This window comes from Rattus norvegicus, chromosome 6 (assembly GCF_036323735.1).
Source record: "Rattus norvegicus strain BN/NHsdMcwi chromosome 6, GRCr8, whole genome shotgun sequence".
Taxonomy (NCBI): Eukaryota; Metazoa; Chordata; class Mammalia; order Rodentia; family Muridae; genus Rattus; species Rattus norvegicus.
This window is the reverse complement of record NC_086024.1, coordinates 43379353-43405419: the sequence shown is the minus strand read 5'-3', so window position 1 is coordinate 43405419 and position 26067 is coordinate 43379353. Positions and strand designations below refer to the sequence as shown.

The 26067-nt window shown below is 36.3% G+C and overlaps 2 long non-coding RNA genes across 4 annotated transcripts in view; one reads left to right on the top strand and one right to left on the bottom strand.

Annotated features, from left to right (window-relative positions):
• LOC120103517 (uncharacterized) overlaps positions 1–26067 on the bottom strand; it is an 86746-nt gene that overhangs the window by 20556 nt on the left and 40123 nt on the right. The gene's annotated exons all lie outside the window — the stretch shown is intronic.
• LOC108351206 (uncharacterized) overlaps positions 1–26067 on the top strand; it is a 78658-nt gene that overhangs the window by 43932 nt on the left and 8659 nt on the right. For both annotated transcript variants that reach the window (XR_005505812.2, XR_001838337.3), the window contains one exon: positions 22329–22380. This is a non-coding gene — a long non-coding RNA (uncharacterized LOC108351206). The remainder of the gene's footprint in view (positions 1–22328; positions 22381–26067) is intronic.

The following is a 26067-nucleotide window of genomic DNA, read 5'->3' as shown; positions in this document are numbered from 1 at the left end:
TTTTTTGAGACAAGGTCTCCTGTAGCCCTACTGTGGCCTTGAACTCTCTTTGTACCTCAAACACCTGATCATAAGACCTCTCTATCTGGAGGTCAAATATAGGTACATTCACCATTCTACCCTTAAAACATAGCTTATTTCCTTTTACTTTACATTGCTTCACACAAGTAAGACGCACAGACTAGTTCTTATATGTATGCAAGAGATTGTGACTATCTGTGTTAATTACTTCTTTATGTCTTTATTTTCAAGGGTCTGACATGATTGACATCATAACACTTCGCCTCTAAATAACAGGGCTTGAAAACCAAGCATTTAATTTGATTTTGTAACAATGCATATGCTCAGGCTAGTTGCAAAGCAGCTAGTGAAGAAGCGCATATAAACATCACAGAACTGTAGCTGATTACAATATTCAACTACAAATACTTCAGCATGGTTGGTTTTGTGTAATTTAAATGACATGTAATTATTATATGAAATTTTATTGTACATTTCTCTTCACAGACCCCCCTTACCTTATTTTATTTGCAGGAAACTTTTCCAACTTAGTACCTAACATTTCAACAATTCCTAATAATAATGTTTCCCACTGCTAGATGTATGCTCTTTCTTATTCCTTTTTTCCCTTTTTTGTTTGTTTTCTGTGTGTCTTTGTGTATCTGTGTGATTGTGTGTGAGATTGTGTGACTGTATGCAATTGTACCTATGTGTGGTTGTGTGATTGCCATGTCTTTTGTGTATGTGTGTGTTGCATATGTTGGCAGATGTGCACTCTTATGAGTACAGAAGAGGAAGAGGAAGCTGGGAGATCATGTTGTGTATTCACATTGACCTTGAAGCTTACTGGTTCAACTATGCTACCAAGCTAGTGAGTGCTAAGGATCTGCTTGTCCTTATTCTAAAATGCTAGGGTAATGGGCACATGATCATGCCAAGTTTTACATAGATGCTGGCATTCGAACTCTGGGTCTTATGCTACTACTGCAAATAATCATACTTTTCACATTTTAGCTAGAGTTGTAAAATTTAACCAGTGACATTGTGTGTGTGTGTGTGTATTTATAAAAATCAATATGAAAAACATTCATTCACTGTGTCACATTTTAAAATAAATTCCAGCAGTAAATGTGTAGATAAAAGCACTTTTATTACAACTATTTTACTCTACTAAGATCATTTTAAAGGAGATAGCATATTTATAATCATGAAATGACTAGTCAGGGTGGCATTGTCTCTGACACTAATGAACACATACACACAAAGTTACAAGGTCATTGTCCTATATGGTAGACGAAATCTGATGATGAAGAACCATTACAATTTTTTTTGACATTTAAAAGTAGGCAATCAGTTTTAAACTTTCTTCCAAGAGTTTGAAAGTGAAGCAAACAAAAGTGTAGACTGTTAGACCTGCTGGGGCCCAGCAAATGGCTAGGTAGTCAAAGAGTTTAAAGGTGCTTGCTTCCAAGCCTGAGGCCTTGAGCTTGATCCCTCAGAAGGAGAGAACTGAATCCTTGATTGTCCTCTGGGCTCTAAATTCCCACCCTGAAAGGAACATACCACAAATATATACCCAGGTAGATGCGCATGCACAAACACACGCACGCACGCACACAAACACACACACACACAAACACACACACACACACAAATGCACACACACACATACACTAAACCTTATAGAAAGAAGGCATGCTGATCACATTGAACTTTAAACACTTTTTTTAAAGTGTACAATGGACACTCCAATGACTTAGTCTCTCTTAGCGCTATCTTTCAGAAATCCCGTCACAAAAATCAAATCAAATGAATTGAAATCAAGTTGTTGCCACCCTTTCATGTTCATAATAGCATTAGTTATAATCATGAAGAAATGGAATCTATATGATTATACATCAAAGTTTGAGTAGATTTCTAAAATGGGTAGCCACACTCTTCTACACACTCTTTACAATTGCAGTTCTGTCATTTGAGGCAATGTTTATAGACAGATAAATAATAATTAAAACAAAGTAATTGTAGAGTTCAGGTAATTGTATACAAATTAGTTTTATTAACTAATTGCATTAATTGTTATTACAATATAAACAGCAATAAAATAGTGGTTACCATACAAGAGAAGGGGAATGATGTCCAGTGTGTGATCAGAAACTCACTTTTAAACAAGAGACCCAATTTTTTCATGTTTTGTTGCAGTTTAGAATGATGGTATCTAATGATGTAATACATAGTTCTAAACTATGCATTTCCACAATATGCAAAATAAATGCAGAATACAAATACATGAGATAAAATTTATTCTAAATAATTATTGGCCAGTTTTAAATTATTTGTATTTATTGCGATATGATATATAAGGATATTTAAGCACTGTCAATAAAATAACAAAAGAAATATTTAAAAATATGCAATAAATTTAGAGAATAAAATAAAAAATTTAAATAAAATCAACTCAAGTATTTAACTGCCTTATTTATAGTATGGTATCCCAAAATGGTAAGGCATTGCAGGTATTTTTATCTGCTTATAGATCTTCCTTAACATTTAATTAAATTAACCATGTTCTAACCTATAAAGATTTTGTCCTATTTCAAATATTGGCATCATGCAAAGTATATTTCCTGATTTCAGTACAAGTAACCGAGAAATAAATATTAGAGATGATGCTTAACTTCATGGAAATAAAGCGATAGGCCTCTGAAGCAATTAAATGAAAACTCAAAATGTAAAGTAGAAAATGTTTTAAACTTAATAATAATGGCAATATGGCATGTGAAATTTTCATATATTATATACCTAGAATTATTTAATTGAATCATAAAATGCTTTCAAAGCCCCTATCTTAAATGTAAGAAAAATGCCCGTGTGTATATTTTACCAAAATAGAATTTTCTTTTTTAAATTTTTTTAAAATTAACTTTTACTTATATGAGTATACTGTAGCTATCTTCAGACACACTGGAAAAGGGCACCAGATATCATTACAGATGGTTGTGAGCCACCATGTGGTTGCTGAGAATTGAACTCAGGACCTCTGGAAGAGCAGTCAATGCTCTTAACCCCTGAGCCATTTCTAAAGCCCAAAGTAGAATGTTCAAGTCTCTGCCATGAATTTATAAGGACACAACCAGTAGAATATTTAGACAAATATTAACATTAAGTACATGTGGAAATATTAACATCCATAAACACATTTGCATATATTAGCACACAGAAATGCATGTGTACTTATTAACTTACCAAAATACACTTGCACATATTAAAATACAGAAACACGTGTGCACATATGCCTATACAACTTTCCTTTGTTTTCACTCTGTTTACTACAAAATATTTACTGACCTTGACATCACCCCATATTCCCAGAGTTTAGCTTCCAGAAATCAGTGTTTTGGACAAATACATTGACATGAAATCCAATCATTATTCTCCAAAGTTATCACCAGTTCTACCAGGTTTATGTGTCTCATAGTTCACTGTGTATCCTGAACCTGGCAGATATTACTTCTTCTTTTTTTTAAATACAATTTTTTCAATTTACATTTCCAATGTTATCCACTTTCCAGGTTTCCCATCCATAAACCTCCAATCCCATCATCCCTCAACCTTCCTCTATGAGTGTGTTCCTCCACCCAACCACCCACCCCTTCCTGCCTCCCCACCCTGACATAGGGTCCAGTCTTGACAGGACCAAGGGCTTCTTCTCCCTTTGGTGCCCAACAAGGCCATATTCTGCTATATACGCAACTGGAGCCATGGGTCTAACAATGTGTACTCTTTGGATGGTGGTTTAGTCCCTGGGAGCTCTGCTTGGTTGGTATTGTTGTTGCAAACCCCTTCAGCTCCTTCAGTTGAAGAATTACCACTACTTCAGGTAACCCTGCCTCTAATACCATGTTTTGGTCTTTCCATGGCATCCTGCTTGAAGCTCTCTTAAAATGCTGAAATTGGAATGAAAATTGTCATTATCACTCAAAGGTACTGGATAGCAACATGGAAACTGTTTTACGGACACATCAAACACAGTGGTTGTAACAACATGCATAAGAACCATATAAGAACAAGCCAGGCAGTTCCCACATAGAGGAGGGAGGAAAATATGAAGTCTCACTTCTGGATAAGAAACTGCTAGCACTTAATAGCTTTCAGGAGAGGGAAAGTCAGTTTCCTCTCTCTTTCTACAGTCGTCTTTTGTTTTCTTCTTATAACATAATTCCTCAGGATTCTAAAATCAAGTCCATCACTATGGAACAAGGTTATCAGTCTGTAAAGTTAAATATTTGAACCTAATCACATCTAAGATTCAAACTATATTCAACTTCAATATTTTAAAACTTTGCATGTGATAGGCAGTTAGGTAATTCTGGCTCTGTTGTCTGATGCATTCTACAAGACAGCTACAAGTAAGGATTAGGGTGCTTTTTTGGTAGGAAAATAACCATAAAATTTGGTTCAATGACTAGTGATAGTTCCTACATAGTAACCCAGAAGAGTTTTCTTAAGGATGAAAATAATCATAGCCTAGCTTTGGTTAATAAACATTGTTTCGATGTTAATATAATTGCAAAATTTGAGGAATAATTGCCATCACCAGATCAAAGCCACAAGGCAGTCCCTATGTTAATAATATGTTACTAAGCAAAAATATTTGCTCCTAAAAATAAATATAAATCAGTTGATTAAGGTAAAATAAAATGTGCAACAATAAGTGTGTCATTAGTGAGTATAGCTTCTTTGATATTGTGAATGAATACATGGATTTTGAAGGACGCTTGAGAAGCGTATGTATTGCTAAAGTCCAGATAGGAAGTCTATAAAAGGAAATGTCTAAAATATAAATGTTTTGCAGAGCTTAGTTTATATGTAACTCAGTGTGTGTGTGTGTGTGTGTGTGTGTGTGTGTGTGTGTGTGTGTGTGTAGAATCTATGTATTTGCCCTGCACATCTGTGACATTTGAAGTCTTAAGGTTGTAGTTAAGCCCTCAAATAACCTAACTTCATAAAGCCGTCTTCAGGCTCTTGAGAATTATTTCTGATGCTGCTTTTGTTGTTTTGCTGTTTCTTTATTCTAATTTATTGCTGCAGATTTAAATTGTGCTATATTGCTTTGAACAACATTGTCTTCAGATACAGGTGAACATGACCAATTGTAATTTTCCCTGTCTGACATAAACCAAAGCATAGTTTTCATATTTCCACTGTAAGCAGTCCCACCCATTGAGTGACTTTTGCAGCCCAGGTTTGTTATTTCCAATGTAATAAATTTGAATAGTTATTTCTGAACAAAATGGGGCTGTCAATACCAACACTGGAGTTATGATAATTTTGAGGCAAGTTCTATATATATGATAATCTGCAATGATTTGGAGCAAATTTTTAAAATGAAAATTCACAATACTGGGGCAAGTGATAAGGAAATGCATAAGATAGAATTAAAAATAGGAATAACAATTACCTTAGTAGGGGAATTGTGTGATGCTGAGATACACAGGATACTGAGAAGCTCAGTTCTGCTGCTTCCTGACAGATCTATTTTCATTTTCCTTCCACTACATTCTTTTTTAAACATCTAGAAATATTCAATACCAAATATCATATCAAACTGACAATGCTAATAAATGGAATAATATCCAAGTCAGAAATAATGTTAAAATAGTTTGTTGTTATAGTGTTTATGAACATAAGCGTTGTCCTTACTATGTGCAAAGCACACATGTGTAAACTCTGCATTGTTGGCTTGGAGTCCAGCTTGTGCACTCCTCTGGCTGTAATTCTCATCAAGCAAGTTTCTGAGAGTCCCTTAGGGAGGACTTTTCTTTTGTGTAAATCCCTCCCTTACTGGGCTTCACAAGGCAGTTTTTTTTTCTCCCTACAATTTTCATTCCTCTTAGAAACAAAACAAACAGAAACCTTTAACAGCCACTCCGCTAGAAACCATGAAATGTAAAAGCAAAACTACTTCAGTGTGGAGATGAAGGGGCAAGGAAAGAAGTGACATTTCTACTTGGCAATTTTTTATTCTCACACAGAAACAACTCAATTCTCCAGAGCGACTGAATCCTATATTCCACATTTATACAGCAACCATTCTCTAGTAGAACAGAAACTTTATTTCAGATTGATTGTGGATAACAGAAATATTTGTCCTAGGTTTAATGGTATATAAACTTTGATATGTTTCCTTTTATTGAGAAGATTTTTTTTAAATCACATAGTATATCCCAACTATAGTTTCTTTTCCTTTGATTCCTCCTAGTTCTGTTTTCTCTTCCTCTCATCCAGATCCAACCCCTTTTTGATTCCCATTAGCAAACAAACTGTCTTCCTAGGGATAACAAAAAAATAAAACAGGATAAAATATAGTGAGATAAAACAAAGTAAAGAATCAGAATAGGACAAACCAAACCAAAACAGCACAAGAAAAGACACAAGAAACAGACGTAGGCTCAGAGACTAACTTATTCACACACTCAGGAATCCTTAAGAACATTAAACTGGAAGGTCTAATATCATGCAAAGGACTTGCACAATTAAAAAGAGATAAAACTGTATAATAAAATAAAATAAAATAGAACTTAAAAATCGAAAGTTGTAGGGAGAAAAAGAATATCTGCCCTGAGATATATTACTATGTGACAAGGGACCTCCAAAAGAAGCCACTGCATTAATCTTGTGTTTGTCATCCACTGTTGGGTTTGTAGCCTACACTTAATAGTATTTTGTTTCCTTAGTGAGACCCTCAGGGATAAAATGAAATGTTCACCTGTAAGTGGATATCATTTGGAGAAAGCTTCTGGGTTAGGGATAGGGGCAGGGTCTGCTCCCTTCAATTCTAGGACGCCATCTAGTGCAGACCTGTGCTGCCTCAATCTGAGTTCCTTATGTGCTTCTGTTCTGTTGATGTAGAGGACCTTATTTCTAGGTGTTTTCCATCCTTTCTGCCTCTTACATGCTTCCTGTCTCCTCTTCCACAGGTTGACACTGAGGGGAAGGATTTGATGCAGTCATCCCACTTAGTGTTGAGTCTTCCAAGGCCTCTCAATGTTTGCACATTATCTAGCTGTGGGTCTCTGTAGTTGTTCCCATCTGCTGCAGAGGGATGTTGAGGTTTGGTCTGTATCATAAGGCTAAGTACTAGCTCTCAAGATCTGGTTGCCTGTGATGAGGAGATCCTCAGGTCCAGGAGGTCTACACACACCCCAAATGATGCTATGTAACCTGGCTCCTTAATTTAGAACTATTGGTTGTATAAAGATCCTGACAGCCTATAGCTGAGCAGAAGTGAGGCATGCAAGCCTTTGGTTCACTTGGAAGAGGGAGAGGAGGAAAGAAAAAGGCACTACGGAGTAGGTACATCATAACGGCTGGCCAGCTGGAGTAGGAGCAGACCAGGAGGAACATGGCAAGTGATACTTCTGGGTTAATGATAAAGAGATAGACAAAATAGAAGAGAGGGTTGAGATCTGCCCAGCTCTAGTGCTTTTAATCCTTAGTATAAATATAAATGTGTTGTGTCTTCTATTTTGGGAACTAAATGACCTAGAGTGGGGCCCCCAATTAATGTTTTACTACAATGGGGAAAGCTTCTTTGATGAAGGCCAAGCAATGCACTGTTCTATAAGTGTAGCAGAATGTCATTATGAGGCATTTTATTGCTCCATTCTTTTAGTAGAACAATAATATTTGGTTTTAACCTAAGTCCCTGGGCTGTCAAGTCTCAGGTTTTAGTCACATAAGCAGTGTTAGATATGGGTTCCATCTCATAGAGTGGGCCTCAAGCCAAGTTCTATGATTGTTGGTTACTATAGCACACACTGTCATGGTTGCACAAGTATAACTTGCATCAGAACACTATTTTCGATGGAAGGGGGCGTAACTGAATTGGTATTTACATTTCTCCTTTGGTAGCTTGCGTTACCTTCCAGTATCAAAGATGCTAGAACAAAAAGGTGAAGGCTCTTTGTAGGTACAGGCTTGACTTCTCCATGTTCAGTAAGTTGTACAGGTGTTGTGTTCAGCAATAGGTCCATGCTGTCAGTATGTAAAGAGCAGCCTATATTCATGGCAACAGCTTGCATTTTGGAGGATTAATATGGGGTCTATTAGGTCAACATCTGTGATGTAACATATAATTTTTATTGGAAACTTCATTTGGTGATGTGAGATGTATGTCCAATTGGGGCTTTTTCTCACCCATTATTTGATGAATTCATTTAGATTGCCTTTATACATGTATGTATTTTAGGAAACATCTTTTGTATTATGTTTCCATACTATTTCTTAGTAGTCCTCAATTTTAGCTGTTTCTCACAATAATTCCTCCCTCATACCTATCTTTCCTTTTCCTCACTTGATCCTCCCATTCTAGCCCCCTCCATACATACATAACTGTCTCTTACTTCCCTTTTCCAGAGCTATCTATCTGTTCACCCTCACCCGCCAGCCCCGTACTCTATACCTAACCACTGAAGTTCAATGGATTGTACTTGGCTCCTTTTTTAATTAGGGAAATATATTTTTATTAGGACATCTTCTAATTTTATACTTTACTACAGTATGCATTTCTTTCCTAGTTCTGAGGAATAGGTTACCTCTTTTGGAACTGTTGGCCAGTGTTTTACTATAGGGTTCACCATCATAACAATTTCTTGAAATGCCCTGGATTAATTTCCAGAACATGACAGTAAGACACTGTTGCTTATGATACCACATACCTGAGTCATAAGAGAAATCAGGCTGTTACTGAACTGGTAACTCCATCTTTAATGGCGAATTTCTTTATTTTCATAGTGCTGGGGGATGCTGGGCACACTAGCAGCAGAGAACATGGCTAGAGTTTGATGAGCTCCACTAACAAGTTTCCTGGAAAGATGAGCTCAGGGTGCACTGGTGTCATGAATACCATAAGAGTAAGTACATGGCACAGTTATTGAGGACAGAACCTGTGACTGACAGGCCACAGCCCCTGAATGAAACTTAATATTCATCAGGCTGAACAGGCCTAGTTATTTATATGAATGTTAATGCCTTGTTATATCTATAGATTGGTGCGTCACTCAGTGCTTAGCAAAGACTACTTTTTTGTAGTAGGTACTGAATAACACAGAAACACACGACTAATTGTACATGGTATTCAGCTCTAAAATGAGATATTTATGTTAGAAATGGTGGCATAAAGATGGAAAGATTTCTCATAAAGAATATTGAAGTAGATATTTGTGTTTAGAATGGATAGAAACAATTTTGTTGTCACTGTAAAGCTAAGACTGGGAAAATTATATCACAGGAGGCCAAATTATATGAGACAGTACGTTTCAGAAATGCTTTGAACCAAATCAGCAACAAGCTACTGCTATTCAGTATCTGGGTCTAATTTAAAGGCAAGATTGTAACTGAGGATAAGCTTAGTATATGGATTTTGGTCCCTGATTCCATAGGAGAGCACCTCAATGAGGTGACCAGAGATATCATCAGAGGTTTGAAAAAGACAATGTGTGTTTTCAAGACAAGCAGACATGTGTATGGTTCATTGTATCAGTAAGATGATTTCTAAGGATCCTCATAAATTCATGGTGTTAAGATACTGCAGAACATGGAGAAACGTCCGTCATGTCACATCTGCTAGAAAAGTGTTTTTTTATGAACATCCTGAACACTTGTGCATTCATTTCCTAAGTCCACCTCACATTACAAAGAAAGAAACAGGCAAACAAAACCACATGGAATCAGAGCATGACAGTACTTAATTCTGCCCCAGCCTTAAAGCACAGACTGCTTCCGACCTGCGGTGATTGACTATTCTCCATGGGAACAGAACCAACATTGACCCACAAAACAGGCTCCCCACCACTAATAAGTAAGTGGACTCCTTTGGAGAAACCAGTGGAGCCTCAAAGGCATTTACTGCTTCTTCCCAATAGGAAAAAATAAAGTAAGTACAGCTCATTATTTACAGAGAAAATGAAGCCCTAAAGTCATTTCGAATAAACTCAAAAGAACCTAGAGGAAAATCATGAAGAGTGAATTGACATGATCTAAGTGACTCTTCTAGCATTAAGAACTTTCCAATAGGGTATTGTATGTATAATTTCCCCTAAGAGATTCATGGATTACATATTATTTATTGTCTTTATTTTACCAGTAAGAAAGTTGAAGATTTAGGATTTAAAAAATATTAATCAATTCTTCTGGAATTAATGAATGACAGATATTGATATTCTAGCACATTCCTTTTCTTGAATGGGATACGGATGGATATTTTTACTTAATACTCTGAATCACAATCATTAAAAAGAATAAATGTCTAAGTCATTGTTTTATTGCCTTGAAGAGACACAATGACCGTGACAACGTCTATAAGGAAAGGCATGTATGTAACTAGAGTCTCTCCTTCAGTTGCAAAGGCTTAGTCTATTTTTATCACAGGGTCCACGGAGGCAGGTGGGTGTGGTGCTGGAGACATAACTAAGAGCTGCATCTAGATCAAAAGTCAGGGAGAGAAGGGGGGAGGGAGGGAGGGAGAGAGAGAGAGAGAGAGAGAGAGAGAGAGAGAGAGAGAGAGATCAAGCCTGGCATGGGCTTTTGAAACCTCAAAATTCACTCCCAGTGACACACTTCCTCCAATAGGGCCACATCTACTAATCCCTCTCAAATCATGCTACTGCTTGATAACTCAACACTCAAATATATCAACTGATCAGGGCCATTCCTTTTAAAATGAGATACAATGAGAATATACACATAACTGTACCTGACCTGGATGAGATGATTCCAGAAACACAAACAGCTGTAGAGCACATGGAATCACCCCAGTGAGTTTTCTATGTCTTGGCTTTAGTAGTGGGATTCAACAATTATATCACTTTAGTTTGTTTTGTTTTTTTTTATTTGTTTATTCCTATAAAATGCCTTCTGATTTTTTAAAAAATATATTTGGCTTTTATGTATTCAGTGATAACATTTCTCTGTTGCAATTATGGTAACTATAATTGTAATAAAAACATTTGGTGAAGCAATTAGTGGTCTACCTCACTTTTAATCAATAAAATATATACTTGACGGAGAAATTCACTTTCAGAAATTTATCCTGAATACAGCTCATATATGAGTACAAATATATATGTGGAAATATTCTATTGTATTTCTCAAAATCAGAAAAAAAGTGTCAGAATTTAAAAGTGTATTCATGCCACGGTGTTTATCCTGGGGCATATACTGAGGTATCAATTATAAGGAGTGGATAAAAATGCATTGTATTAACGTGGAAAGATCATAATGCTGAATTTCTAAGTGTGTGACTTGAGTCAGAAAATAGTTCAGAACAAATTCTACTAATGTGAAAATAAAGGTTCCAAGTGTATTTCACTTATGACATATAAACTATGTCTACTGTTTTTCAAACTGGCCTTGGGTAAATAAATAAAATTTATCTTTCTATTTTATAACTTTCATAGGGCAACTTCTTTATAAATTTATGCACATGAGAAATGTAAAGTTATGAAAAAATCGAAATATAAAAATTTTAACCAAGTCTAAAATGATATAATCACTTGTGCAGTTTTTAAATTTTCTTTCGAGGTTGAACCCGGCTGCTAGTTTTTTAGGCAGCACTAAGATGAAATCTCAGGTCTCACTCACTCTAGGCAAGGACTTCGCTGCTGTGCTACACACAGCCCCTCGGGTTTCACAGATTCTTGGATCCCTCTTTTGTTCTAGCCTTTTCACCCTGAGGGATTGACCCAGACAAACTGAAACATAAAACATAAAGATGTGTCTCATTTTTTAAATAGAAATTTTATTCTCAGGACACCAAACTAGGGTTAAACTGAATGTTCTCACTAAAAGACAGAAAACAAGGACAAAGGTTCTCTTGCAGCTCTGTGCATGAGGGCATGACTGAAACCATATAAACGGAGAGATAAAACGCCCATCAGCAGATGGAAAGTACTGTCCCCTCTGATCCCACGATCTGCTTGCCTCACCTACATTTCAAGTTACTTCTGCTTCCTCTTACAAGTACCTTATGACAATCCATTTCTGGACGCCTCATGTGGTTGATAATTTGTTTCATAATTTTCACTGTCATCACCAGTAAGCAACACTCAACTCTGTGCTAGGAGTCCAGAGTATTGATTTTGAGTTTTAAAGCTTTTTCCCTCCCTCCCTCCCTCCCTCCCTCCCTCCCTCCCTCCCTCCCTCCCCCTCCCTCCCTCCCTCCCCCCTCTCTCTCCCCCCCGCCTGTGTGTGTGTGTGTGTGTTTGCGTGCGCGCGCACGTGTGTGAGGTACTTCTGATGTATCTGTGCACATGAGTGTTTTAGAAGGCGAGATCCTGCTTGTGGGCAGACACCAGAAGGGCCATTACATATCCTGCTCCAACATTCTCTGCCTCTGTTCCCTTCAGACAGAGTCCACAGAATATGTTGGTCATTTTACATGATTTCTGGGAGTCTGAACTCAGACTCACATTGTGCAGCAAAGCACTTTTATTTGCTGTGACATCCCTTCCAAGATTTTCTTTTATTAACATAGATTTTGTTCATATACTATAATCTGATTTGCCTAACCCCAAAACTTCCCAGATCTTTCCTTCTTTCCAACTTACCCAAATTCATGCACTTTCTATTTGTCTCCCTTTTTCTCTCTGTATCTCATTTTTTTCTTTCTCCTTCTAGTTCTTTCTCTCTTTGCTTCCCTTTCCCACCCCCTCTCTCTCATTAGATTACAAACAGAAATTTAATAACAATAATAATGATGATAAGAAGATAAAAACAAAGCCATCAAACCAGAGTATAACATAACAAATGATAAAGAGTAAAAGTAAAACTTAATATACATATATACACACAGTGACATGTGTGTGCATACCCAAAAACTTCATAAAGCAAAAGCTTAATATACATATATACACATAGTGACATGTCTGTGTACATACCCCGAAACTTCATAAAAACAAAAAACTGGAAACCATAATATATGTTCAAAAGACATAAAAGATAAAAACAAAACAATAAACAAACGCCACAGAAACATTGATAAAGCATTGAGACAAAGAACTTTCATAAATGCCATTAAGTTCATTTTTTGTTAGCCATTTATTACTGAAGATACAATTTGTATGCCCAGTGAGATGCTGCTAGAATTTTTTTTAATTTTGAAAGCATTTATCTATTGGTGATACGTCCACTTCCCTTTCTTCTTGCTGGGACCCCATCTGGCCTAGAACTTCACACGCACTCTGCATGTAAGTCCTTGATTTCATGCTATCCTGTGAGCATCGTGGTCTATTTAAAAAGATGGTAAAAGCTCCTGATGGATCATCAGAGTGTTTATAGATAATTTTCGGTTGTTTTACTGAGAAAACTATTGATTTCTTTCTCAATGTCCAGTACAGTCCCACTGAAGAAAGCTGTGTATCTTACTGAGGAAGATTTCATGGGCCATTTTCTTTTCTTTCTGCATATAAATATGAGGCGTACTCATAATTTTACTGTTATTTACTAATTATTTAATATGAATCATTATGTTTAAATTCAAAGAAATATTGAAAATAATCAAGAAGACAAGCATGCTTAGTGTGCTCTCAGAAAGGTAGAAACACTACCTCTCTGGATGAACGTGAATTAATCTTGACCACGGCTGGCCACCATCTACAAGATTATCTTCCACCAATATCTTTCTCTTTCTTAATTAATTTGAGCATTTTTTGGTACAGAGAGATCACCTTACATTTTTGTGCACCAAATATTTCATCATATTCATATAAGTAGAGTTTTAGTCAAGAGATGAATAAATGTGAGAAATGTATGTATGCCTGGCTGTTGCATAAATTGGCTCTCGTCTTTATTGTCAGAGACAAAGTAGGACTTTTAATATATACAATTACATATATATATATGCAAAATTTAGTTGAAAGGTACAGTTATCTTTCTTATTTGATGTTTATGGAATTTAAAATGTTATGTAATCAGTATCTTCACAGATTAAATAGTTGTGCATACATGTTTGAGTGTCTAGGTGGATAGGTAGATAGAAGGATAGATAGATAGATAGATAGATGATAGAAAAATAGGTGAATGATAGATGATGAGCATGTCTGCCTTGATATAGCTACTGATGTACTTTAAATATATAAATGGCTGAAAAGAAGGAACAAAGTACAGAAGAAACAGTGCATATCAATCTACAAAATATGAAGCATAGCAAATCTTGAATGTGCATATTAATAAACTGAGTGAAATTATTATCCTTCTGCTGAAAATGAATTGCTGCAGTAATTCCAATGACAACTGCCTGGAAATTGCCAACTTTATAAGTATTTGTGATTTGTATATGCTGGAAAATTTTGTATTTGTTAATTTAAAACAATCTTTTCTAGTTAAACTCCAATGCAATTGCTAGCATTTTAAACACATTGACATACTGATAGATAGGCTGTGGAGATGGCTCCACCTGACAGTCAAACAATGCCGGAAGTCAGGGAGTGTTGCAAAAGGGGTAGGTGGGGGAAGAATTGAGGAAGGTGGAGGGATCAAGGACACCACAGGAAGACCTCCAGAGTCAACTAATCCCTCCCCATAGGGGCTCACAGAACCACCAACCAAAGAACATGCATGGGCTGGACCTCGACCCTCTACACATTGGTAGCAGATGTGCAGTTTGGTCTTTTGTGAGTCCCCCAACCAGTTAGAGTGGGGGCTGTCTCAGACTAGGTTGCCTGCCTTTAGAATTACCTTCTTCTATCTGAGCTGCCTTGTCTTACTTTAGTGGGAGAGAATGCACTTAGTTACGCTATGGCTTGATGGGCCAGGGCATGTCAATACCCAAGGGGACCCAAAAGGGGAATGCGGGGAGTGGGGAAATGAGGACTGAGAGGAGAGGAGGGAGGAGGCTTTGATTAAACTGTAATATAAATAAATTAATTAATGGGAAAAAAAGAAATCTTATCTCACACAAAAGATAGATGGATCCTGAAAACCCACACTGAAGCTTAACCTTTGACCTCTGACTCTAATGCTATGCACATACAGACCTGCATATACTTTGGAACACAGATATGCTCACAAACATGAATGCACATAGATGCACATAAACACCACATCTTTCCAAAAAGAAAACAACTAATAATAATGTATTAAAATATACAATGCATTTTTTTATGACATAAAAGTTCATATCTTATGGAAACAGAATGAAATGTTGTAAGAAGATGGATATCAACAACATGGCTAGCTCTGTATATTTTTTCTTTGGAAATGTTGACATTGAGCCTCTTTGTAGAACATTACAAGGCAGATGGATCTCTTAGCTTGTGACTTACTTAACTGATGGCCCATGTGGAGAAGGCCATGAAAGACTCAAGCTGACTATTCTGTTGCTTCACTTCACAGTTTAAATTATGCTGAATCTCTGACACTGTAATTTAAAACACAGTCATTTAAGCAAACAGTTTTTACAACAACATGTTTTTTCTAAATGTGAAATTATACGTGACTTCTATTTTAATAAAGTGGAATGTTTTTCAAGTGAATATAAAGATTAAAGAGCAGTAAATCAATTTGTTTGCAGGCTCAAGTTTTAAATGAACTCTTACCACAGCAAATCCAGCACCTTTCCACAACCTTTGTGACTTAAAATTATTTTACAAATAAGATGAGAAATATTCAAGGAAGCCAGATAAATTAGTTTCATTCTTCCACCAAAGACTATTTACTTTTGGGCATATTATCAAATTATTTGTAACTTAAGGTATTTTTCAATAACTTGGCAACAAATAAACTTTTTTATTTGATTTGATTCTAGTTTTTTATTGGGAGGTAAGGAGTAGCTGATGCAGGAAAAACACTCATACACATGCATAGACATGCAAAAAGTACATCTCCCCTGCCCTCAACCCTGCAAAAATGGTGTGACACATACTCATACATAACTATTAAAATGAAAATCTTTGTACATGTATTGTTTTCAACATTGCCAAGGAGCTATGGGGAATTAAAATTACAAAATTAGAAAAAATTAAAATTTTTGAAAAACAAAACAAAATATACATCTCTCTATAAAAAAAGAGGAACACTCCTCCATTGTTGGTGGGATTGCAGACTGGTAAAACCATTCTGGAAATCAGTCTGGAGATTCCTCAGAAAATTGGACATTGAACTGCCTGAGGATCCAGCGATACCTCTCTTGGGCATATACCCAAAAGATGCTTCAACATATAAAAGAGACACGTGCTCCACTATGTTCATCGCAGCCTTATTTATAATAGCCAGAAACTGGAAAGAACCCAGATGCCCTTCAACAGAGGAATGGATACAGAAAATGTGGTACATCTACACAATGGAATATTACTCAGCTATCAAAAACAACGAGTTTATGAAATTCGTAGGCAAATGGTTGGAACTGGAAAATATCATCCTGAGTGAGCTAACCCAATCACAGAAAGACATACATGGTATGCACTCATTGATAAGTGGCTATTAGCCCAAATGCTTGAATTACCCTAGATCCCTAGAACAAACGAAACTCAAGACGGATGATCAAAATGTGAATGCTTCACTCCTTTAAATGAGGAAAAAGAATACCCTTGGCAGGGAAGGGAGAGGCAAAGATTAAAACAGAGACTGAAGGAACACCCATTCAGAGCCTGCCCCACATGTGGCCCATACATATACAGCCACCCAATTAGACAAGATGGATGAAGCAAAGAAGTGCAGACCGACAGGAGCCGGATGTAGATCGCTCCTGAGAGACACAGCCAGAATACAGCAAATACAGAGGCGAATGCCAGCAGCAAACCACTGAACTGAGAATAGGTCCCCCGTTGAAGGAATCAGAGAAAGAACTGGAAGAGCTTGAAGGGGCTCGAGACCCCAAAAGTACAACAATGTCAAGCAACCAGAGCTTCCAGGGACTAAGCCACTACCTAAAGACTATACATGGACTGACCCTGGACTCTGACCCCATAGGTAGCAATGAATATCCTAGTAAGAGCACCAGTGGAAGGGGAAGCCCTGGGTCCTGCTAAGACTGAACCCCCAGTGAACTAGACTATGGGGGGAGGGCGGCAATGGGGGGAGGGTTGGGAGGGGAACACCCATAAGGAAGGGGTGGGGGAGGGGGATGTTTGCCCGGAAACCGGGAAAGGGAATAACACTTGAAATGTATATAAGAAATACTCAAGTTAATAAGAAAAAAAAAAAGAGAGCACTATAAGCAATTTGTCTACTCCAATATGGAATTTGTATTATTCCATTTAATGATACCTATGTAAAAATAATTAGAGTAATCAATATTGTGCTTTAATACAGGATACTAAAGCTGAAAACACAGTTGATTACTGTATCAGGAGTTGTTGAAATATTTTTAAAAGGAGATGAAAATCCTAGTTGAGAAGGACCTATTTTCATTTTCCATTAGAGAAGGGAGAGAAACTACAGGGGAGAGGTCTATGATTTTTGGAAATAGTTTCGTTCGGAACTAACCTCTATGCTGCTGTGGGGATACCATGAGGAAGAAACAAAAAGAGTAGAAAGATAATACAATCCTCTGTAGAGGGATTTTAGTCCAACAACTGGGCTACTCTGGCTGGAGAACAGACATTCCCTGTAATCATCCTGGCTGGAATACAGATACACCCGTAGCATACACCTTTATTCACAAATGATAAAATTAGTTTGTAGAAAAAAGCACCCATGATTAAAACTAATGTCTATTTAAGAGGCAAAGAGAATGTTGAATCAGAAAAAGGTTTGTCAGGAAAGAGTATGCCTAACTTTCAGGAGAACAGAGAGAAAAGAGAGGCTATTTAATTTCTCTTAAATACACAGAGAGGGAAGGAGTAGAAATAGTTTTACCATGTCAGTTTTACAGAGAAAGAAGAGAGAACAATCTGGACGAAGGTGTAAATGGAATGAGCCTGAGAATGAGTTGGAACAAGAAGATTAGAACCCAATGCCAAAGTTTGTGTGAGGCTGAGAGAGGTACCAAGGTGAGTCAGTCAGCTTAGAGATGAGTTTTCAGCCAGAGAGCTGTGTTGAACCAGCCAACCATAGTTCAGAAAGAACTAGAAAGGGTGAGTTTACTCAGCAGTAATTGCCAGAGGCTGAACCTTTCTAGGCCTAGATTAGATTGTACAGAGGATAGAAGCTTTCAGGACTAGACCTAGGTTGGCAGACAGGCAATAAACCTCTGAGACAACAATTACATCATGTGAATAAGTGACAGTTTTGCAGCTCTCCACAGATTTTCCAATTAGCAATATCAAAATTATTGTGTGGAGTTAGATTGGCAAATAATTTATTATAGGCAAGATATGATCTAGAGATTTTAAAATGAGATTTAGCATATCTACTCCTGTCCTTTCACTGATGTAGTCTCACACCCATCACTCCATTGTGTTTGCTGTACCAGAAAGACATAACTCATGTACATACAGAAATGATTTGTAAGTTTCAGGGTTTTTTTTTTTGTTTTGTTGTTTTTTTTTTTTTTCAGAGCTGTGGACTGAACCCAGGGCCTTGCGCTTGCTAGGCAAGCGCCCTACTGCTGAGCCAAATCCCCAACCCCTTTTTTATTTATTTATTTTTATTTTTTTTAAGTTTCAGGTTTTAATAGTAAACTTATTGTCCTTGGGAAAAATTCTTGTTTATTTTTTAAAAAGCATTGTTATATGAAGATAATGTAAATGTCTATTTATATATTTGTAAATATACTGTAAAATATTATAAGCATATAGTAATATACTTTCTACATAAATTTTTGAGTATCTAACATATAAACAAAATGTTATGTTCTATTTCCTGGGAACACAACACAATTTTTATTGGCTATTTTATGTATTTACATTTCAAATGTTATCCCCGTTCCCAGGCCCCTCTTCCCATCACCTCTTCCCCTGCTTCTATGAGGATGCTCCCCCTTCTACCCACCCACTCCCACCTTACTATCATGGCATTCTCCTACAATGAGGAATAGAACCTTCACAGGACCAAGGGCTTCTCCTCCTATTGATGACAGACAGTGCCACCCTCTGCTACAGAGCTGTGGGTCCCTTCATGTGTACTCTTTTTTGTTTGGTGGTTTTGGTCCCCTGGGAGCTCTGGGGTTTCTGGTTGGTTGACATTGTTGTTCTTCCTATAGTGTTGCAAACCCCTTCAGCTCCTTCAGTCCTTTCTCTAACTCCTCCATTGGGGTCTCTGTGCTCAGTTTGATGGTTAGCTGCAAGCATCCTCATCTGTCTTGGTAAGGCTCTGGTAGAGCCTTTCAATACATAGAACTTATGGTATTTCAAGGTGTTCTTGCTTAGTAAATAAATAGTGGAAAAATTAATAACATGCTATTTAAAGAATGTATTATTGACACATGCCAATTATTGGTTAAGTCATGTGAGAACTATCATGTATTTTTCATTTTATTCCTTCAAATAAAGTCTGGTAACACTCACAAGGGAAATCTCCATGTTACTGGATTCCCACATGATTATGACAGAATGGAAACCATATTCAAATCCATTTGGAAAAGAAAATATAGAAACTGGGTCAGTCATGCTTCTCTAGAGGAAAGAATGGATGTGCATCACAAAATGTGTATCTGCTCTGTGTACAATATGCAGAAAATCTGTTTTTTATTTTAATGCAAATATAAATTAGAAATCAATCTTGCTGTACATTAATTACATAATACATAATTAATCATAAATAACACCATGCTATCTTCTCTCATGGGATACCATGCTATTCCATTGTTTTTGACTCTCAGTGTGAGACTCCTGATTTGTGTTTTCCATGTTTGGTGCATGGATTTGGTTATTAACAATTTCATTTTTCACTGTCACATATATATATGTCCTCCATTGGGTGCTAATTGATGAATTCTTCAAAATTATGGTCATCTTACAAACATATTTTAGACATGTTTATCTCTCATCGGAATTATGTTTTCACATCCTTTTGTAATGCTAGCATGCTTACTCATTAGAAATGACAAATATCAATTATAAAAGGACCACATAATTACATACCCAAATTACTTCTCCTCACTAAACAAAGCAAGGCAACATTCCCTGACTCTCCTGTAATATGGCTTAATCTCACATTTAGTCTGGATAACCTTTGTGTACTATAAACTTCCATCCATGAAGGTAAGCTGATTTGACTAGCTTTTGGTTCTCCTCAGCATTTGTTTCTTATAGCAATACAAAACTAATTAACAGGGATACTGTGCCTCAGCATAGATGACTGACCACATTTCAAAGGTCAAAGTAATATATAGATCTAAAATGTAATACTTATCATCTATGGAAAATGGAACTGAGTGTTGTCATTTAATTAAGGGGAGAAGCTGAGGTCACTTACCCACGATGGCATGAATTCAAACAAATTAAAGGTCAACAATGTACTTTAAAGAAATGTATTCAAAATGAAAATATGAGGTTGAAAGGGACATATTCCATGGGATGCTGAGAGAATTGGAAGGGTAAAATAGAGGGAGATATGATCATATTTAATTTTCTACCTATATGAAGTATTAAAGAATAAGGAATTAGAAACTATAACAGAGCATGAAGTTCAGGTAACATAGATTTTAAAAGATTGAATGGGTTTGGCTAAACAGTTTCTTTGGGGGAAACATCAGGATTTCAGTTCACTAATGATCTTTAGACACTACATGTTAGAGGTCAGACAAAGACAATCTGTTGAACTACAGCATGGTTGTCATACTGCTAGAAATAAGTAAACAACAGCAGTGACATTTCTGAATCCCTGGTGGCTAGTAATGATTAGATGACCCTGTGAGGCAGAAAAACTACCCATGCTTCCTCTTGGCAATCAGAGTGAAACAGCAAAGGGCCTGACATTGTCTGCAGAGACACATGTAGGGACACAAATGTCAGCATTGCATTCCTCAGAACAAGTACGGAACCAGAGAAGAAGATAATGCACTTAACACATTTATGTTGAAATACACATATATTTGAATTACACAAACCTAAGGTAAATTCTCTATGCCACTTTAGTTCCTAGTTTTGGATGATTATTTCGATCTTATAAGTATGGCTCTTTTGCCTGCATGCATGTGTACGCACCATGTGCGTGCCTGGTGCTTCTGGAAGTCAGAAGAGGTATCAGATGCCTTGGCACTGGTTCTAAAGATGGGCTGTGAGTTGCCCTGTGGGCGCTGGGAACCAAACCCAAACTCTGCATAAACAAAAAGATTTCCTTAACTACTCAGCTATCTCCCATAGCATGAACTTTAGGTTTTAAAAAGAGAAAATGAGAAAATTTGGATGGGGTGCTTAGTAAATGCAGATGCAACAGAAGGTGAATTCTTGAACTGAGTAAATAATTTTCGTAGTTTGGTTTTGACAATGAAACTCCAAAAGCATAGATCTCACATTTATTATACATTTAACAGAGGGAAAGCAAAAGATTCATGTCTTCCTAACAGACTGCTGTTCTTTGATTTATAAAACTTGTATAAACACAAGCTTAGGAATACACACACACACACACACACACACACACACACACACACACATATATATGTATACATACATATATAAATATATATATATATAATTGTAACTGTATGCCAAGCACTTATTATTCTTAGGAGTTACTGACATCTTAATGTTTCCTAATTGTGAAATAATGAAGCCAATTGAATTCTAGGATCCATTAAAATGGTTGGAGGGTAACATACAGGGGACATCAATTACTACATGTGAGAATTCTAATTTAGTTTTATTACTCACACTATAAATCCTCCCCCCAGTAAAGCAGTTGTAAATCGGTTTCTTCATAAAAGATGATTTTGTCCATAGCATTATTTGGGGGTGAAGGCAATAAATGGCAACTCCACAGGCTAGAAACCCTACACAGAGAAATAAAGGAGTCGACACAAAAGAGACATATCTACAATGCTTCAAAAGATTCATTTTAAACCCTGAAGTTAATAAGTGCTGGGGATGTAGCTTAACTGATAGAACGCTTTTCTTGTGTGCACTGAGTTCTGTGTTCCACTCTCAGCAATGTGTCAGTGCCATGGCATGATGCAGGGCTGCAATCCCAACATTTATGAGGAAGAAGAAAGAAGTGGAGAAATTCAGTCACTTATGTCCACCTAATAGGTTCCAGAATAGCCTGCATGAAACTCAGTCTCAATTAGTTAATAATGAAGAAACAAAGAAACAGAGTAGAATTTCCTCTCTAATTATCCTGTTGGGCTTAGTAACTAGGCTCTAATATTTGCTGTCTGTACACTGTAACAAAATGATCACAAGTCACATCTCTGTGCCTGGAAAATTCTGTGATGTGCTTTCTCCTTTCAGAGCAACTACAAAGGACACTGAGAGAATTCAGCAAGATACATCACAACCAATGGTATGTACTGCTTACAAATTCAGACATTTCCTTCCATTTCATTTGTAATTAAGTTTATATTTAAACTAATGAGGCAGTTGAAGATGTGACAGATAGGCATATTGTTTACCTGAGTCTACAGTCACACCCTGTTAGCAAGTTCTTGATCATTCTAAATGAAGTCATATCTTAGTGGAGAGGCTAAAGTTTTCATTTATGGTTTGTTTGCTGTAATTTAACTAAGATTCAGGTCATGAAGTCAGTTGTAGATAATTTTTCACATGCAAAGGCTCTGAGAAAAAAGCTGAAATTCATTTTATTTGTGCTTATCCTCAACATAAAATCTCACTCTATCATACTGAAAGTGAGATCTAAGCATTTCATTCTTAAAAATTCACACACACACACACACACACACACACACTTGTATTTTGAGTAAAAATGGCCTCCAAAGGTGTATACATTTCTATGCTTAGTCATCAAGGAGTAACACTATTTAAAAGGATTAGAAGGATTAGGAGGCATACTAATTTCTTTGTTGAAGAAAGTATGTTAAATGGTGTGAACTTTGAAATTTCAAAAGTCTATGCAAGGCTCAGTGTTTCTCTCTCTCTCTCTCTCTCTCTCTCTCTCTCTCTTTCTCTCTCTGTCTCAATGCCTCTACTTCTTTGTCTCTTACTCTGTTTCTGTCTCTGTCTCTGTCTCTCTGTGTCTCTCTGTGTCTCTCTGTCTCTGCCCCCCCACCCCGTTATCAAATTAAAACACAGCTACCAGTCACTTCTTCATCACCATACTTGTCTGCTGCCACCCACTCTGACATGATGGACTAAGCATCTGACTCATTAACCAAGCCCCCAGTTAAATGAATTCCTTTATAAAAGTAGCCATGATCATGGTGTCCCTTCCCAGCAACAGGATGGTGACTAAGACAATGGGACAGTGACTAAGGCCATTTGAAGTTAGTACTATAAAACACACATTAGATAAAGAATTGTCATGCTAATTCTGCTTTTTTCCCTGAGTTGGATATTTGTAGTTGCTTGTAGCCTCATTTTATTCTAGTACTAATTTAAATTTTTGGTTATAGTTTTATGATTTGCAAAAGGAATGTGCTTTGTCAAATTGAGTATTCTTTATAAAATTATTGGATCTGAGAGCATTATAGATGTCAGAGGACATTTGTTCATGTTTAAAATAACTCTACAGTTAGATGAGGTGGTCCCCTTCCCAGGACTCTGTTATCTCTTTAACTGTATCTCAGTAGGAGATACCCACTCTGTGCAGCTTTTACATGAGTTCCGGTGATTTGATTCAGGGTCTTTATATTTATACACCAAGCTCTTGTACACCCTTAGCTGTTTCCCTAGCCTGCACCTATGTTTTGACTACAAACTGTCACATGATATCACATGTGGGAATCTATCATAGCACAGACAGCTTTCAGATTTTGGATGATTTCAGATTTCAGATAACTACCTATTCCTAAACTGTTACATTAGAGATAGACTAAGTCCAACTCTGATTTCGATGAGAGATTTACATCTTTACAGTTACTGTTTCATGCTGGATAAATTCATGGCAAATTCACTACTTGGATAAAACCAGGATGTGTATTTTCTTAGTATTTAAGGGCAGCTGTGCTGTGAGAGGAATCAAACAAATTAAGAATATACAGTCAATGCAAGAGACATGAGATGCTAGAGAACTGAAGTTAATTCCTCTATTAAATCATGACTGAAGAAAATGCAGCCTCTGGATTTTCCATTTGCCATGATGTAATAAATCCACTTACTCTTTAAGCCAGTTTGAGCCTGATTTTCTGACACTTGCAACTGAAAGATTCCTAAGGGCTTCACCCAGCTCCAATTTAATAACTTGCTCTCCAAATTAATTTTGAAAATCTTTTTAAAAGGTGTTTTATTCTTTTATATTATCTCTATGGCTTTCAACAAGCTGGGTTAGACACCTTCAAGGACATTCAATGAATGTGTACCATCTGACTGGTTATTTCCCTCACACTCTTCTTTCCCCAGAGAGCTCTGTTGCATTGTGCACCCTCCATTCAACATCTCCACATCCAACTTTATGTCAACTTCCTCTAACACATAACATTTTAAAAGAACTTCTACTTTTTAATTATATTCAACTTCCCTTGATAATTACAATTAAACCAGTAAATCCTCTAGTCATCTCCAGTATCTACTTTTAATCTTTTTTCTAAATAGAATTTTATATCTATTTCATTTGTTATGCAGAAAAACCACCACACCAAACACACACATACACACACACCATAAATAGTGCTGTTTATTTCATTACTAGTATTTGTATTCCATTTAATATAACTGTGCACAAAGTCACATATTATCTAAAAGTCAGATTGATTTGCACTCAGGTTTCTTCATTATTCATATGAAATATAAACTTACCTATGTAGTTAGTATTTTGTATAATTTCAATACTTTATATAATTCTCAAAAAAACTGAGACTTATGTTTTGTTGCTATCATCCCTCCTTCATTTATATGATATCTATTGTCAAGTAGTGTAAGAAATGCTGGTATTTGCTAGGTATTCATAGTGAATCATCTTTCTTTTTGTTGTGAAGAAATTTTATAATAGATAATAATATATTAAGCACAAAAATTTAAGCATTTGAGTATACAAGTACTCTTTTAAAATAGAGATTATATTTCTCCAAAATGAAGAAGTAGGGCTCACTTTTCCTAGCCTACAATTGAAATTAGAGATGCTGATACAGGCTGAACGGTAGACACAGACAAATAGACAGAAGTCATTAAATTTATGGAGTGCAAATACAGATAGACTTTTTTTTAACACATATCAAATCTAAGGAAATTTAAGTTTTGTTTGCCACGTTCCACCCTACTGGGCTCCAGACATGAGTTCTTTAAGAAATCTTTAACTGAAAGCTATATAATTAAAAAACATAACACTGAACAATAAAAGAAGCCCTCCAAAAGCAATATGAGTCTAGAATAGCAGTCATAAACATTTGCTTCATCGTCATATATGATTATGAATAAATTACTTCCAACTTGTTTTGTGTCTAAATAGCCTAGACATATTAATTTCATTAATAATTCCCTTGTAACTGCAGCATTAATGAATGTGTTTTTACAAAGAGTTCAGAATCATCAGTGTTCTATACTGTAATGTCCATTCCACTACATTTATATCAGAACTCAACAATAAGTTGAATGGTAATTACCTAAACACGTCAAAGTGATTGCAAGAATGACAGAGACAGATAATAGGAATGTCATTTATAGATAAAATACTTGAAATCAGAGGAAATGACAGTCCCGAAGTTTGCCTCAGAAACATAGGAAGTAGTTTTGTTTTAAAACTCAGATTTACTGATAATGGAAAATACTTGGTATAACATTGGGTTGTTTCATAATCAAAAGATGATATGAGTTCATAAGCAAACCATAATCATCTTCATAAAAATTAGACTCATTAACCATTTTTATTTTGCATCTGTCATGAACTATATATACGTCATACTTTTTAACAGAGATAAATAAATATAGCAACCTGCCTGTCTTCTTAAAGACTTGTACCTTCTTAGTAAAACATGGGGGGGAGAGAGAGAGAGAGAGAGAGAGAGAGAGAGAGAGAGAGAGAGAGAGAGATGAGAAAGTATGTTAAAGTTATATTACATAATGATACTATAGGGATTAT